The sequence below is a fragment of the Cebus imitator genome, unplaced genomic scaffold (genome assembly GCF_001604975.1).
Source record: "Cebus imitator isolate Cc_AM_T3 unplaced genomic scaffold, Cebus_imitator-1.0 Scaffold24, whole genome shotgun sequence".
NCBI lineage: Eukaryota > Metazoa > Chordata > Mammalia > Primates > Cebidae > Cebus > Cebus imitator.
In genome coordinates this window covers 11,251,014-11,267,975 of record NW_016107339.1, presented here as the reverse complement: position 1 = coordinate 11,267,975, position 16,962 = coordinate 11,251,014, and the positions used below count along the sequence as shown (strand labels likewise).

The window sequence follows — 16,962 nt, the reverse complement described above, 5'->3', positions numbered from 1 at the left end:
TATCAGTAATAGTATAAAATTGAAGTATGTTTGTATTACAGTTACTCATTCAGCTAATTTGTTGAGTACCTGCTCTGTTCCAGGTAGGTTCTAAGTGCTGGGGATACAGCAACAAACAAAACAGACAAATCCTCTTGCCCTCATGGAGCTGGCATTCTAGAAAGCTAGAGGAGAATGATAATTTAAAAAGGATAAATAGGTAAAATTCATAGTATGTAGTTGACAATAGGAGTACGTATGAGAACAATACAGCTAAGAAGAGGATTACAGGGTGTGGTGGGAGGAGGGTTGCCATTAGGTGAGTCAGCCAAGGAAGGCCCTTTGACCAGGACATGAAGGAGCAAGCTATGCGCACTTGGGGTGGAGAGGGCGACGCATGAGTAGTTACTGGGCTACTTTCTCTTAATTAATTTCTCCTGTAAGAGAAATTTAAAATTCCACTCAACACTTAATGTTGTCTTACAACTATATCTTGTAACTTGACTTTTACTTTTAACTGCCTTTTCCTTTAGTCATGATTGCTACTTGCTGCCTTTCTCATCTTTTTTTTCCCCCCTTGATTTCTTTATTTTAAGCTGTTGGGTGCATACTTTTAAACAGATGAAAATGTGAATGAAATCTGAATTTCTAAGAATTTCTCAAACTTGATCCTTGTTCTTGTCATCCTAGGCAAGGATGTTGGGTGAGCTCTGGCGGAGGGGCTGGGTTATAGGTCATTATCTTAGGAAATGCCTTTCCATGAGCTCACTGCATACTCAAGGCAGGAATAAAATCTGAAAACCAGGATCATGAAGCAAAGGGAAGAGAATTTAAAATTACTAAGACCAGAATATGGCCAGAAATCTCGGAAATGGGAGATCCAGTGAGGGAGGACAACTGACTAGGTGTTCATGGAATCAGGGTAGGTGAGTTCAGGGTATGCCACCACCACCTGGAACACAGGAATGATGCTGATGTCCTAAAAGAGCACTCATGACAAATAATGTGCCCTGATGAATCTTAAATACATTCTCTCAGGAGCTGGGCCTATAAGTAATTGCAACCAGTAAGAGAAGGAGATATTGGTGGAGTCAGACATTCTCTGACCCTGGGTGGACTTAGGGGATGTCAGGGTAGAGGGAGCTTCTTAGAGACCAGATACGATGGTGGTCTATGTGTATGCATGCACATGTGTGTATATATCCCAGAGAAGTTTAATTTGTTTAGAGATGTGCTGTGTGGTCAGAGTGGCAGCCAGACAGTGGGGGATAGGCTTTTTATTATATAAGACTCTAGGAGAGCAATTAATCTGGACCTCATTTGCACTCCCTTTGAAATGTATGACCCTCAGAAACAGCACAGGCTCTTTTCCTGATCCCCAGTGTTATGCCAGCATCCTCAAAGATGTGCTCTCTGATCTCAGCTCTGTGTTTTCATGGATGACTACCCTCCCTGCCTAGGATTCCTTTGTCCTGCTTTCTTCTCCTTTAGATGCCACCAAGTGAGTAGCCAGTGGGTATGAAGAATGTTTGTGGCCTGTAGCTACTGGGCAGGGCCAAGATGCTGAGCAGATCTTTCCCAGGCATCATACTCTTGCTCACGAGCTCTAATGACCCAGTCTCTGGCGCCACGGGGCCCACCTGTCCATAACTCAAGGCGGCCTATTTATTTGTCTGGACAGGTGGTAAACTGCCTAAGCTCACTAGGGGCCTACAAATGACAATTTGTCTGGCAGTCTGTTCTTGGCTGTCCTGATTTAAACAGGCAGGAAGCCATTGTAAACTCAGCTGAAATGTTGTGGTTTGTGTAAATGCTGTGGTTCCTTTCCTTTCCACTTTGGATCTAGTTATTTTAAACAGGACTTCCCCTAAAAGCATGAAACTGCCTTATATCTGTTATGCAGTGGGCATGCAGTCCTGGGTTTTGTAGTTTGGGCCCTCTGCACTGGGCCAAAGGACAGTGAAGAGCACCATGGAACTTGGGTGCAGTGGCAGAGAACTGGCATCCCATCCTCACACTGTACTTCAAGGGTAGCGATCTCCCAACCTCAAGGTCTTAGGCTGTTTCTGTGTCCTTGGAGGGAATATTTATTTCAAACAACATCCGTATCTAACTATGTAGAAATCTAGGCAAAGCTAACCCTAGAAATGGAGTGTTTATACTCTAGGGATTTTTTTTTAATTATAATATCTAAATCTAGGTGAAATTTTAAAGGTACCAAAGACTATATAGTGAAAAATAAGTCTCCCTGTCTGCCAGATTCCCAGTTCTTCTGCCTGGTGTTTTGAATATCCTTCCAGAAATATTCTCTGCATATAGAAGCATTTCTGACATGTTAAGCATTTTTCTTTATGAAAGACAAAATGGTGCCATCTCATGTGTACTGCGCTGAACCTTGCTTTTTGAAATCATTCTAATTAAGTACATCAAGAGTTTTCTTTTCTATTGTTCATAGTATTCTGTGGTATACATATACTGTCGTTTATTTTTGTTTCTTGTAGATGGACAGTTTGGATGTTACCAAGGTTTTATTGATTAAAGCATTGCTGCAATGTAAATCCTTCTACAGAGTCATTGTAAGATGTTTCCAGAAGCTGAACAGCTGTGTGAAAGAGTTTGTGCATGTTAAATGTACTCTCCCACCCACAACATGCAAACACCTTATCAACGTGGAGTGGTCAGCCTTTTAGTCTCTTTGATTAACAGATTGGTGATGTTATCCTGGTGTCATTTTAAAGTGCGTCTCTTATTATGAGTGACATTGACATCTCTTCGTACGTTTACAAAATACTATTTTCTAGATGCCTTTTCCCGCCTTTTTTTTTTAACGTTGTTATTGAATTGATCTCTTTCTTACTAATTTGTAGAAGCTCTTTATATTTGAAGAAACTAGCCCTTTATCTGTGATATGATTTGTCTTTTGGCCTTATGGCACTTTTCTGGTTTTTTTTTTTTTTTTTTTTTTTTTTTTTTTTTTTTTTTTTTTTTTTTTTTTTTTTTTTTTTTTTTTTTTTTTTTTTTTTTTTTTTGGAGATGGAGTCTCTCTCTGTCATCCAGGATGGAGTGCAGTGGCATGATCTCAGCTCATTGCAACCTCTGCCTTCTGGGTTTAAGCAATTCTCCTGCCTCAGCCTTCTGAGTAGCTGGGATTACAGGTGCCCACTATCACACCTGGCTAATTTTTGTGTTTTTAGTAGAGATATGGGGTTTCACCATGTTGGCCAGTCTAGTCTCGAACTCCTGACCAATGATCCGTTCGCCTAGGCCTCCCAAAGTGCTGGGATTACAGGCGTGAGCCACCATGCAGGGCCAACTTCTGTATTTCATAGCCCAGTTAAGAAGACTCTCCTTACTCTAAGATGATAAATACATGTATATTATTTATATATGTGCATTATATATAATTACATATACAAATATATAATTTAGTTGCATATATAATATATACTTATATAATTTGATTACAAACATATATATTATATATAGAGAGAGAGTTACACATTCTGTGTATATACACACACACAAACACATAATTTCCTCCTAGTACTTTTATGATTTCATTTTTCAGGTATAAACTTTCGTTTCTTCTGGAATTCATTTTGCTATGAGGAGTGCTAAGCATCCTGTTGATTTTCAGCAACAATTCGATGTAGCCCACTGTTTGATTCAGTTTTCTAGGTGATGAAACTAAAGCTTTGAGAGCTGAAATGACTTGCCTAAGGTATTAGGGTTGATAGGGAAACCAGTTGGAGCTACATTTTCTAATAGACAAGACTGTATTTAGAATATAGGTGAGCTAAGCCTTTATTTCGGCATTAATTAGCAGTTACTTTTCATTTCTTCTTGTTTCAACCCAATTTACTGCAGCACTATCTTTTTCTCTCTAACTGCAGAAAAAATATTTGTCTTTGTGTGTGAAGGAAAACAACTTAGGAAAGGAGTCTCCTGGGAGAAGCATGTGTTTCCTTTTTACTGTAATATTGACTCTCAAAGCATTTCTTCCCTTTACTGCTCTCTAAGATGAGGGCTGTCAGGTTTTTCTTTTGTGACTTGGAAAGTGAGGTGATGATTTCCAGCAAATTCTAAAATTTGGAATTTGGAAGGAATTCTAGTTACCTTGTAGTCCAGCTCCCTTATGAACAAGGTCACTTCTATGTTGTCTAAAAATGATCTTTACTACTGCACTTGACTGGTTTAAAAATAATAATAGTAACAAATAAATAAAAATGATCTTCCAACTTTTGCTTGTAAACCACAGGTAACCCCCTCTGCCATCTACTGTTACTTCCATGAAATAATGGAGAATCCTTTCTCATTTCCAGCTAAAATCTGTGACTTCCACCCCATCAATTCTGGTTTTACCCTCTTGGTGAGTGATGCACACAATCCTCCATAATAGTTGTTCAGATATTTGAAGCTGCAATTATGTCCTTCCACCCTCAAACCTTCTTGTTTCCTTTCCAGGCACCCCAGTTTCTTCTCTCTCTTCTCAGTTGGCTTATTTTCAAACTGCTGTTGTCTTTGCCATTCTGTACGCATCCTCTTGAAATTGTATGACATTGTTACAGATGCTTGTACGTAATGTACATTGCACTGTACACTCTGATGAGATTGACGTGCCGCAGGCCACCTGATAATGCTTCCTCAAGAGGTTTGATGCGCATCCTGGTCTCCTGAAAACTTAAGGGTTCAGTCTGTCAGTCAGCCCAAGTCAGACAGTGTGCATGATGCTTCCAGAGCTCCCACACCTCCATCAGGAGGCCAGACAGAAAGCGGCTCTGTGGAGTGGAGGTACTTGTTGCCTTTTGAAGCTTTATCCTGTGATTCCTGACCTGGAGATACAGCTCAGCCTCTCCCCTGTTGTGCTTTTTTGGCAAAATCAATGTAACTTCTCCCTGTGCCCCATCACATAACAGTGACTCTGCCTACTCTCCACAGTGTAATGGCCTGCTCCGGGCCCATAAGACTTGCTGGGGCATATTTTTAGCAGCTACATGACTCACCATGACCTTAATTTACAGGTAAAGATTTTTCATTTGAAATCAGTAGGACAGGTGAGGCCTGAGAAAGCCTATGTTGTCTGAATGACCCTGAGGCAGGCTTTGTAAAGGGTAGCTCAGGTCCCCATGTGCTCTTGACCAGAACCCTTCTTCCTCTCCCCATTTTGTGCCAGTCACCAGGGTTTCCTTCTAAAATCTCTCTCCTCCATTCACATTTACCTTCCTGGGAACCTCAGCAGCCACCATCTCGGTATCACCCTGCTTGCCTCTGGGCTTCTCTAGCTCATCTCAACTGTGACAACCTTACCGTGTTCTTCAAATATTTTGTATTATCCTCCCTTGCTTCCCTATTGCTATGGTTCAGAGTCCAGACTCCTTTGCCTGGAGTGCATGATTCGCCAGAGTATGAGCCCATGGCCCAGCCTCTACAACTGTCCCTCTCTTTCATCTCATACCCTATATTTCTGGCTCAGTTAATTCCTATACTCTCTGTTTTCCCCTACACATTGGTTGATACTATTCTCCCTCCGGGGGTAGCTTTCTCCGTTTCTTTTTGTTGAAATTCCACTCTTCATTAGAGGCTTAGTCATTCATTCACCACACTTAATGGAGAGCCTACTGTGTGCTTAGGCTGGTCATACAGAAATGAAATTGTAAACAAACATGCAGCTTTTGAGGGACTTGGTGCCTAAAGGGAGAGATAGAAATTAAACAGGTACCAATAAAAATATTATCACAAACGAAAATAAGTGCTCTTGAAGAAAAAGAGCAGAGTGCTGGGCAAGATGTGGGAGGTGAGGTGAGGCCCCATTAGATGGACGGGCCCTAAGGCCTCTCTCTGCAGTCAGGCTTAGGAAGACTGAAGGAGCTCGACAGCCCAGTAAACAGTGATGGGCTCAGGAGAGGACGGGGTCAAGTCTCTGCCATAAAACCTGCCCCCTTGCACCCTGAGCTTGAGAGGTCTTTCCTTCAGCAGCTCTTTCCACCAGCACTATTTTGGCACTGTGTGCTTTGCTGCTCTTACTTGTGTGTGTGGCCCATCTCCCCAGTCAGATGAGAGACCTTTCCAGAGTAGTAATCACAGTTCATTTTTACAAGCCCTCCGGCTCCTCAGCCCCGAACGGGCACTTAGAAATGCAAGTCTTTGATTAAGAACCTCAGAAGGATGTGGGATGTCCTGAGTCCTTAAAATGTCATTCTTTCCTCAAAGAACTCAAGGTGTGGATTGCTAAAGACTTGCTGCGCTTGGGCATAGATAGGTATCTGTTTTTCTTCTTCTTCAGGAAGATATAATAATTAAGTCCTTCTCCTTCACCTTGCCCTTAAATTTGGAATTTTGTTTTTCTTTCTCTGGTAATAAGGTAGAGCCCTTTTATGACACAACCGAGGGATTCGAAAGCATATTCAGAATAATTCCCATCATAGATCTGACCACAGAAATGTACAGATTTTGGGAGACATATAATGATGTCTTATGACTTTCTTACTTAATAAATTAATCCTCCCACACCCATTTTTTTTAAAGGTAATAATATTATTTCACTAAAACAAACTGTTTTGGAAGCGGGGAGATGAGTTTGGCATTTAAATGTCAAATATATGTTTTAAGCTAACCTCATTCACTGGCCGTTCCTGCCCCCCATACATAATTAACATTTATAAAGAATGTGCAGATAGAATCCCCCTTGATAATGTCACATTGGTGTTAACAGTCTTTCTGCTTCTAAGTATCATATATGTAAGTCAAGCACAGAAATAGTCTGGGCAGTTCTTAGCCCCTATTTTTCCAAATTAGATTGAAAGAAGAAAAGAACCAAACCAGATATGGTATATTTCCGTTAAACTGTCAGCTCCTGCTCAGGTAGCTCCATACACTCCCACAGGTCTCCAGAAGATCTTGCTGCCTGCAGAGCAAAGCATTAACTAAACAAATCCTCAGCTGGGTCCACGTGTGTAAAGCCATTATGGGCTTTATAGGCATTATTCAATAGAGTAGAGAGTTGGCATCTCAGGCATGTATGATGCTGGTGGAATTCATTTGATTAAAGAAAAAATTTTCCAAGGCCCATTTTTTAAGAATAAAAAATATTATTGCTGATCCCTAAATAAGGTCTTTGATGAGTCTCTCCTGTTGGGGTATTAACCCAGAGGTCTGGCCATGCTCCCGTTCAGATAACCCTGTTTCTCTGTACTAAATTCTTCCTGAAGGTTCAATTAGATTTGGCCTTTTTTCATCCTGGGCAACAACTCAAGAACTGCCCGTTTCTAAGGCAGGAGCTTAATGATGGATGCATTTGTTTCACTGCTGACAAAGATTTCAACATAAAACCTGCCGGCCCCTTGAGGATGGAAACAGAGATTGATCTCAGTGAAGAATGAGTCTATTGGTCCTCGTGCAGAGATACATTAACGTCTGCGTGTGCTCTGGAAGGGGTTCACTTCCCCAGGTGGATCTGAGCAGCCTGGATGTTGGAGCCTATTCGGCGGCAGGACCGGGCCCTGTTCCCGGAAGAGAGCTCCACTAAGGTACTTGTTAGAAGTCATCAGGTTCCTTTGGTCAGTGGTTCCACAAAGCAACATTTACTCAGCGCCCACGATTGCCGGGCTTTCAGCTGCTCTCTGTGGCATTATGAGAACATTATGTTGCAGGTTTAGGCTTGTTGTGCACTTTTCACCAGGGATGTTGTCTGTGTGTCTGCTGATGAATTTCTCAGAGGCATATTCGTTTGCTGCCTTGGTACCTTTTGCCACTTAGTTTTGCTTTTTCCTTTTCAAGGAACAGCATGTGTGTGTGTTTGTTTCATTGCAGTCATCCAGTGTAAACTGTGTTTAAAGTTTTGTGGGTGGTTTTCTATTTTGACATCACCATATTTTTGGTTCTTTTTCTTGAACATTTGTTCTCTGTCTGGAGTCAAATCCAAGACAGACTTGGAAAGTGAGTAGTGTGGGATCATCTATCCCACAGTCACTAGCCCCAGCCAGCCTTGTTTCTTGGGGACACCCTAAGTGGCATTGCGGAAAGCAGGTGGGCCTGCAAGACATTCATTGATGTTAGATCATCTAAAACAAGAAATGACAAGATTCCTGGATCTAGACTCAGCTTGTGGGAAGTTCTGTCTGCATCTGTCAAATTTGTGGCTATGCCTTTTAGTTTAGTTTAGTCAGTGCCTCTCACTTGCATTAATTAAAAGATATTTTTAAGCCTTTGTAGGCTTGGTATTACTCAGGCCAGTATCACTACGTCATTTGCTAAATTTTATGTAATAAGGTAATTGTGTCTATATTTCTTCACTGTTGTGTTAGAAAAGGAAATGAAACATCATAAATCTAAAGTGAGCTTGGTCAGAGGCAGTCAGATCTACAAAAGTGAGTCCGAAGAGAGGAAGCCTGAGCTGAGTGATGATTGATCCCTGTGACATCACAGGACAAATGTGCTAAGGACAGCCTCAATCTCGAATCCTGGCATCATGAGCCAGCCTAGATGCAAAAACTTAAAAGGGATATTTTACAACAAGTGAGGGAAACAGCTCACTTGACACCGATGGTTATAGCCTGTGGGACTCATTACCCATGAATAAGTGGAGAATGTTGGCTTGGGAACGGGCTCGCCCTGAGTAACAGGCAGAAACGCGCTGGCTGGCCTCCCTGGAGCCCTGTTCTCAGCTGTACTGCCAGTGGCTGAGCGGGCTGGCCGGGACCGTACGCTTTACTTTATCAGCAGGTATTTACTAGGTGCCAATTATGTATCAGGCTTGGTGCTAGGTGCTGGGTGCAGGGTGTAGAATTAAAGGACACAATTCCTTCTCTGAGTTTCCTTGAAGGAAGTCAAGTGGCTCCTGAATTCTATCTTAAGAGCAGCAGTCTGATTTAAGTAGGGGCTGGGGGCTCGTCTGAATGGTGTGCTTCACTGTTGACTTGGCTTTGTTTTACCTGTTTTATGTCTTAGATCGACAAAAAGAATTTTCTAAAATATACTTTTATTTATTCCTTAAATAAGACTAAGAAACCATTAGTTGTTTATGTGTAAAAGCATTTTATTTTTTATTGGGGTTGGCTTGGCAGGAGGCTGTTGAATGTGCCCCACCCCCTGGGTATCCCTCTTTGACATGGTTATTGCTGGCCTTTTTCCACCTGTTTATCCCTCATGTCACATTGACACATGGGTCTTAGGGTAGATGTTTGTTTTGAGTTCCCCAAGCCTGGCTGCAAAGTGCTCAGAGGTTGCCAACCTGGGTTAGTCAGGAATCAGCCTCCCTTCTCAGTTCCACAGTTGATTTATTGGTCATCCCTGGCTATCAGTCTGTCGGTCTGTTAAACAGAATAAAACAAGAGTGTTTCCTGCAGGTTCCCTGTGGAGTGTGGCAGGCCAGTGCTTGTTGGCTTGGCTTCCTTCGGAAACCGGGCCTCTTGGAAATACAGAGCAGTGTCCTCAGTGACTGCCCTTCACAGGTGGCTGCCCCACCTCTCTCGCTTGCCTCCTGCTTTACATTCAGAGCAGGAAAGCTGTTAGCACAAGGTTCACTTAAAACCCCAGTTGAGGAGGTTATCATGGCATCCTTAATTCTAGTGAACGGCTCTGGTTTTCCCTTCAGCAGTTGGAGTGATTAAATGTCATAATATATCAGGGGAGTACCAATTATGAACATGGATTTCATGCTGGGTGCTTTTACATTCTTTGGTTGGTGTTGGGCATAGTACTAACTTACCTTGGCAGCACGTTTAATTGGGGCATTCATGGAATTGAATTGGACTCTGAGCAGCTGGAAGGGTCTCGGGCTGAGGACTGCTGCCAGGGCTTCACCTGCCCTGTCCCAGTTGGCCTGTTGGGGCATCCAGGCTCTTAAATTTGACATCATGCTGCCCAGGCGACTAGGCAGAATATTTTTGCTTGGAGTTGTGATGCTGTGTTGGTTTTTATTGTAAAACATCAGAGTCAGAAAGTTCCCTAAGTGTGAGTTCTCTCCTTACAGGTTAGGAAACTGAGCTCAAGGATGTGGCCTACTCAGAGTCTCACAAGACCTCTGACAGTGCCCAAACCTCTGCTGCATAGCAACATCTCTGGCACAGACTGGGTACTTGATACCCACTTGTTGAATAATGAGCAAACCCAGGTCTCTGGAGATTTGTTTGAGTAACAGAGTTATGTTAACTTTTTTTGTTTTAAACTGTCAACATACCAAATCTGGTTTTGGTTCAGTGACTGATCTAGAGTGTTAGAAGATTCTGCCAGTTTTCTAGAAAACAGTATACAGACTGGTCAGCCTTTCATATTTCTAATGCTAAGTGGAAAGTTTAACCCTGTAGTTCCTTCCTTCTCTCATATATGGTATGTTAAAGCAGTGGTTCTCAAACGGTAGTTGCAGACCAGCAGCATCACCCTTCCCTAGAAACTTGCTAGAAATGCAAATTCTTCCCTCCTCCCCCAGACCTTCTGAATTAGGAACTCTGGGGCTGGGGCCCAGTAATGGTTTTTTTGTTTTGTTTTGAGACAGAGTCTTGTTCCTTCACCAGGCACCAGGCTGGAGTGCAGTGGCACCATCTCGGCCCACTGCAACCTCCGCCTCCCAAGTTCAAGCAATTCTCTTGCCTCAGCCTCCTGAGTAGCTGGGACTACAGGCGTGTGCCACCACACCCAGCTAATTCTTGTATTTTTAGTAGAGACGGGGTTTCACCATGTTGGTCAGGATGGTCTCAGTCTCTTGACCTCGTGATCCGCCCGCCTCGGCCTTCCAAAGTGCTGGGATTACGGATGTAAGCCACCGCGCCCGGCCACCCAGTAATGTTTTTACAAGCTCTCCAAGTGGTTCTCAGGCACGCTGAGGTTTGAGAACCACTGCTTTAAGAGCCAGGTCCTAACAGTGTTCCCTCTACTCGTGAATAGACCCTGCATGTGAGTATCCACTTATGAACACGCAGGCCAAGCATGAGATTACATAACACTGGCAATCAAATAACATTTAATGCAAGTTTTACTGACATATTTAATATATACATGGTGGTTACTGTGCCAGTGGTAATTAGGCAAATGAAAAGCAGTTCATATAAATAAATGGCTATGATGAATATTAACTAGGCAAATCAAGTTTTTATAGTTTTTTCTCTATTAGTTTTTTAGTATCTGCTAGCAGCCATTACTGTTGGTGACTTCCCTAATTACCCAGGTGTACATTTTTCAGACACTCACAGAGATACACTCATTCATGTTTGAAATTCTGGCTCAAATTTCCCAATTGTTAGAAGTCCCTGTGACCACCTATCTCTGGTTGAGTTTCCTTAAAAGTAGGATTTAAATGCAAATAGCTAATTTGGGAGGTGATCCCAGGAGGCACTTTTAGGGGAGTGGGGACTGGGAAAAGAAAGAAACCAGTAAAGGATTTGTTATCAAGCAAGTTACCCCTTGGGTCCTGGGGCTTAGACCTGCTAGGGAACTCTAGGAGACTCCAGCTTACTTAAGATCTAGGAAGCTGGGTATTTATTCACCACTTCCAGTAAGTGTGGGTAAGGGCTGCTTTCCTAGTGGGAGTAGCGGCAGGACATTAATGTCCTCACTCTTTCAGCCTACCCAGCATACAGGCCTAGAGGGCTCTGGCAGCCTGGGAGAATCCTCGGAGTCACAGGTGCTTGCAGTTGGAAACTGACAGATGGGAGGATTTAGAAATGACGAATGCCTCATGTCTGCTTTACCACCCATTAGTGGTCCTGGGCTGAGGCTTCTCAGACTTTCCTGTGTACACCACCCCAGGTCTTTGAGGTGCACCACTGCTGTCCCTCTTGGCACAGGAAGGCTTGCTCCTGGGGTCCTGGTTCTGGAAGGGACATGGGCAGGCAAGCACTCGGGCTGAGAGCAGCTGCCAAGGGTGGTGGCAAGAGAAGGGAGAGGGCACTGTGAGAATAGACTCTGGGTCTCAGAGTCTGGGCCAGGGACAGGGCAGGATGGAGTGAATGAAAAATCCTGGGGCACATGGGTGGCTGGCATTGGGTCTCTATCTCTGGGGAAGGAGAGAAGCAAAGCAGAGGGTTCAGGGCACTTGTAAGAGGAGTAGAAGGCGGAAGAGAGACTTAGATTTCTTGCTAGCCTGTGTCTTTCTTCTAACCCCAACCCACACCCTCATCTTGTCCTACTGTTGTTTTCCACTTTCTCTAGGCTGAGAGAACTGTCAGAAGCCAGTCAGGCTGGGAAGAAAGGGAGCTTTATGTCTGGCCTCCCCGTGGGTGGGTCTGCTGGCACGTTGTTTGTGTGCTACAGTGGTGAAGATGGGGAAATTGGAACCTTGCATTCTTTCTGAGATAGTCCTCAATACAGTTCCAGCCGGTCCACGATGAAAGGAGAAAATGAAGGACAATGAAGAGTGCTGTGATAGTGCTGATGGTATTTGATTGTCAACCACGTTTATTCTGATTTTGCTCATTCCTCCCCTTTTTTTAATTTTATTTTTTTAGAGAGAGCATCCCACTCTGTCACCCAGGCTGGAATGCAGTAGTGTGACAATGGCTCACACCATTGTAACCTCAAAGTCCTGGGCTGAAGTGATCCTTCTGCCTCAGCCTCCCAAGTAGCTAGGACTATAGGCGTATGCCACCATGCCCAGCTGGTTGTGTTGTTTTGTAGAGACAGAGTCTCACTGTATTGCCCAGGCTGGTCTTGAACTCCTGGCTTCAAGAGGTCCTCCTGCCTCAGCTTCCCAAAGCACTAGGATTACCGGCATGAGCCATGGCACCTGGGCACTTTTCCTTTTTCTGAGCTTCAGTCATTCTTTCTTTTATAAAACAAAGGGATAATTTTCATGTTGATTGTTAAATTTTTTTCTTTATAAAATTTATTTTAAAATAATTATCGATTCACAGGAAGTTGTAGAAATAGTACAGAGAGGTCCTTTTTTTAGTATCCTTCATCTAGTTTCTGCCCATGGTAACATATTATTTAACTCTAATACAATATCAAAACCAGGAGATTGATTGTGGAACAATCCACACAACTTATTCACATTTCACCAGTTTTGCATGTATTTGTGTGTGTGTGTGTGTGTGTGTGTGTGTGTGTGTGTGGTTATATGCATTTTTATCGTTTAAGTTCATGTGATCACCACCACAATCAAGATGCAGAACTACCCATCCTGTTAATTTTTTATATTTTTTTGAGATGGAGTTTCACTCTTGTTGCCCAGGCTGGAGTGCAATGGCACTATCTTGGCTCACTGCAACCTCCGCCTTCAAGTGATTCTCCTGCCTCAGCCTCCTGAGTACCTGGGATTACAGGCATGCACCACCACACCCGGCTAATTTTGTATTTTTAGTAGAGACGGGGTTTCTCCATGTTGGTCAGGCTGGTCTCAAACTCCCAACCTCAGGTGATCCACCCACCTCAGCCTCCCAAAGTGCTGGGATTACTGGTGTGAGCCACTGTGCCTGGCCCATCCTGTTAATTTTTAAGGTCATTTGCCTTGATAAAAAGCTGACAGCTTTATAACATTTCTGTTCCTCGCAGTTGGGAGGGAAAATGGCCCACAAACTTACCAAATTAAGGGGCCACTGCCACGTGTGTCCTTGTTGAAGTGGGATAGCACAGTGCTCTGCACAGAAGCCATTCTCCTGAAGGAGGCACGTGTGTTTCTGCCCAGGGCTGTAGAGGAGGAAGGCTGAGAAAGTTCATTTTTCCTCAGGTCTTTTTCCTTCAGTGCTCAGCCCTCTAGAGGCCTAAGTCATGTATTAGGCAGCTCAGGCTTCTGTAACAAAATACCATAGATTGAGTGGCTTAAACAGCAGACTGGGAAGTCCAAGATCAAGGTGCCAGCCAGCATGGCCCCTGATGAGGGCCTTCTTCCTGGCTTAGAAACAGCTGCCTTCTCTCTGTATTCTCACATGGGAGAGAGGGAGAGCCAGCTCACTCTCTCCCTCTTCTTATAAAGCCTACCCTCATGAATTCATCTAACTCTAATTACCTCTCAAAGGCCCCGTCTCCAAATACCTTCATAGTGGGGGTTAGGGCTTCAGCGTATGAAATTTGAGGGAACAGAACTCAGCCATAGAAAATATCTTCATGAAGGGCTGTGCCATATTCTGCCACCTCCTCAATTGCAAAATCAGTGGGGTGTCTTAGCAGAGAGACAGCATCAAGGTTTAGGCCCTGTATTACCAGCTGGGTTAAACTATTTAGTCCCCATGAGCCTGAGTTTTCTCACCTGCAAAACTGAGAGATTGATGTGGGTGATGTCTGAAGCCCTGCTTGCTGGATCTGCAGCTGCCTCCCTCCGGCAGCCCTCGTCTTCCTATCCTCCATTTCCACTGACTTGGTGGTAAGAGTCCAAGGGCCAAGTTTGTTGATCCCTGTACCAGCTGTCCTCACTTATTCCCACTTCTGAGAGCAAAGGAAAAAAGAGGAGTTGGAGATTTTGAACTTCAGTTTTAACCAGAACCATCCTGCTTATTTTCAGCTGTGTAGAAGCATATTTGAGATTCTGATGCTTGTGCCTACACACAGACACACATGGCCGGAACACAAAAATATTTGAGGAAAACAAGTCTCTTATTGATCGTTTCCTCCAGCCTCAGACTCTCTCTACACTAGTTCACTTACTACTCAAGCATGTGATTCTACAAGAGGCAGAATTTTAGATCAAGATTCCTGTGCCCTGGCTGACAGTGGAGCTTGGAAGCCCAGCCTGGGACCCTCTGACCTTTAGCCAGGGACTCTTCGGGGTCCCAGTAAGTGTCCCTTTCACCCCTTTCTTCTCTCCCATAAACCACAGGGATTGGCCCACCTGTCCAGGTGCCTACCTCCACTGTGTCCTCCCTCTTCCCTTGTATCCCAGAACTCTAGGGAAGGAATAATGTTTTTCAGTGTCTCCCCAGTTTTGCTGTGTTTGAATAAGCACACTGTCCCCTTTTAAGATTTTATTGCATGTTAAAACCAAAATGGGAAACTTAGAGGTTTGCAGAAAATAACCAGTAAATAGCCAACAATGGGGATGTTATAAAGCTATGAGAAATACTCAAAATAATAGTTGTCAGCCAGGCGTGGTGGCTCACACCTGTAATCCCAGCACTTTGGGAAGCCTAGGCAGGCGGATCAAGAGGTCAGGAGTTCGAGACCAGCCTAGCCAGCATGGTGAAACCCGGTCTCTACTAAAAAATTACAAAAAATTAGCTGGGCATGGTGGCACATGTCTGTAATCCCAGCTGCTCAGGAGGCTGAGGCAGGACAATTGCTTGAACCCGGGAGACAGGTTGCAGTGAGCTGAGATCACGCCACGGCACTCCAGCCTGGGTGGCAGAGCGAGACTCTGTCTCAAAAAAAAAAAGTTGTCCTGGGTCTTGGTCAAACATTAATAAACTAGCTCTTTCCCTGGCTCCTCTGTCTTTTCTCTAGATAATGTCTTGAGGTTGTAGCTTCCACTCTTTTTCTGAAGGTCCCTACCTCCTAGCACATACACAAAGCCCCTGGAGAACAGTTATTGGCAGTGATCAGGGCTTATAAAACAGCTGAGTCTGGTGGGCTGTGATCGCTCTGGAATCTTCTTGCAGGCTGAGGCTAGAGATAGCCTTTGAAGAGTGGGCTGCTCGGCGGTCTCCCACTGCAAAGGTCTACAAAGTGGAGAGGATTGCACGGCCATCTTTTCTCCCTTCCCTCACCCTGCATGCCACTTTTCTTAATGTCTTTCCTGAGAAAATCTGTATACTCCATAATTGAAACTTGCAAGCCACACTTACCAAGAAACCTAAGAGTGTAAGTCGACAAGGCCTTTACTGGAACAGGTGCTCTTCACCGACGTGTTTTGAAAAGGCTGTGTTCTTTCTGGTAATCCCATGGGGTTGTATCCTTTAACCTGACATTTAGCTCCCAGCTGTTGCATGTTGCTGCCCATATAGGGAATGGATTTTCTCGGGAATCCTCACACTGCCAGCCCAAGAAAAAGCCAGGGCTTGTTTCTCTCTGCTTACCAGTACCACCCTTTCTTCAGATGCTGGGCCCTTCTGTGGCGTCCCATTTTCCTGCCAGCCAGAGGGAGGTGACCAATCTGAGCTCTGGTTCCAGAACCTATTGGGCTACTTTGAGGACATCAAGTTGTGTTCCTGTTCACTTGGCTGAGAAAAAAAGACAGGAACCTGTATGGTTTAGGAACACTGACATAGATGGTAGGTTAAAGAAAAACCAGAGGATATAACATTTAATTCAGGATGGTGGTGGCCTCAGAGGAGCAGAGCAGGCATGCGGATGGGTCATTTTTTATTGTTGTTGAAATTACAATACTATAAAATATGTTCTTTGGAATTTAAGAAACATTTCATTTTTTTTTTTTTTTTTTTTTTTGAAGAGAAAAGAACACAGTTCCTTGTGGTTGAGGTCAGCATGGGCTGATGTAAGAGAATATTGACACAGGAACTTAGCAGTAAGACAGTCAGGATGCAGTTGCAGGAATTTCAAGTGGGAAGATGCCACACGTTTACTGGGTTAGCCACCATGTTTTTCCCCTCTCATTTTCTCTTCAGGGAAAATCTCAGATCCAAGAAAAATGTATGTCCTAAACAAATCCCTCCCTAAGAATCATAAGGTATAACCACTTTTAAAAGCTCTTTGTGGCCAGGTGTGGTGGCTCACACCTGTAATCCCAGCACTTTGGGAGTCCAAGGCGAGTGAATCACCTGAGGCCAGGAGTTTGAGACCAGCCTGGCCAACATGGTGAAATCCTTTCTTTTCTAAAAATACAAAAAATTAGCCGGGCGTGGTGGTGGGCATCTGTAATCTCAGCTACTTGGGAGGCCGAGGCAGGAGAATCGCTTGAACCCGGGAGGCAGAGGTTGCAGTGAGCCAAGGTCGTGCCATTGCACTCCAGTCTGGGCAATAAGAGTGAAACTCCATTTCAAAAAAAAAAAAAGTCTTTGTCTGTTTTTCCACTGGGTATTGTCTGAGCCCACCCAATACTTAGTATCTTGTAGGAGCACTAGTGGGAAATATAAAAGAAGCTGAAGAGGTGTGCACATGTGT

General features: G+C 43.9%; 1 protein-coding gene across 4 annotated transcripts in view; it reads left to right on the top strand.

Moving 5' to 3' along the window:
• The window catches only part of ANKS1A (ankyrin repeat and sterile alpha motif domain containing 1A), a 189,545-nt gene that overhangs the window by 127,835 nt on the left and 44,748 nt on the right, over positions 1–16,962 (top strand). The gene's annotated exons all lie outside the window — the stretch shown is intronic.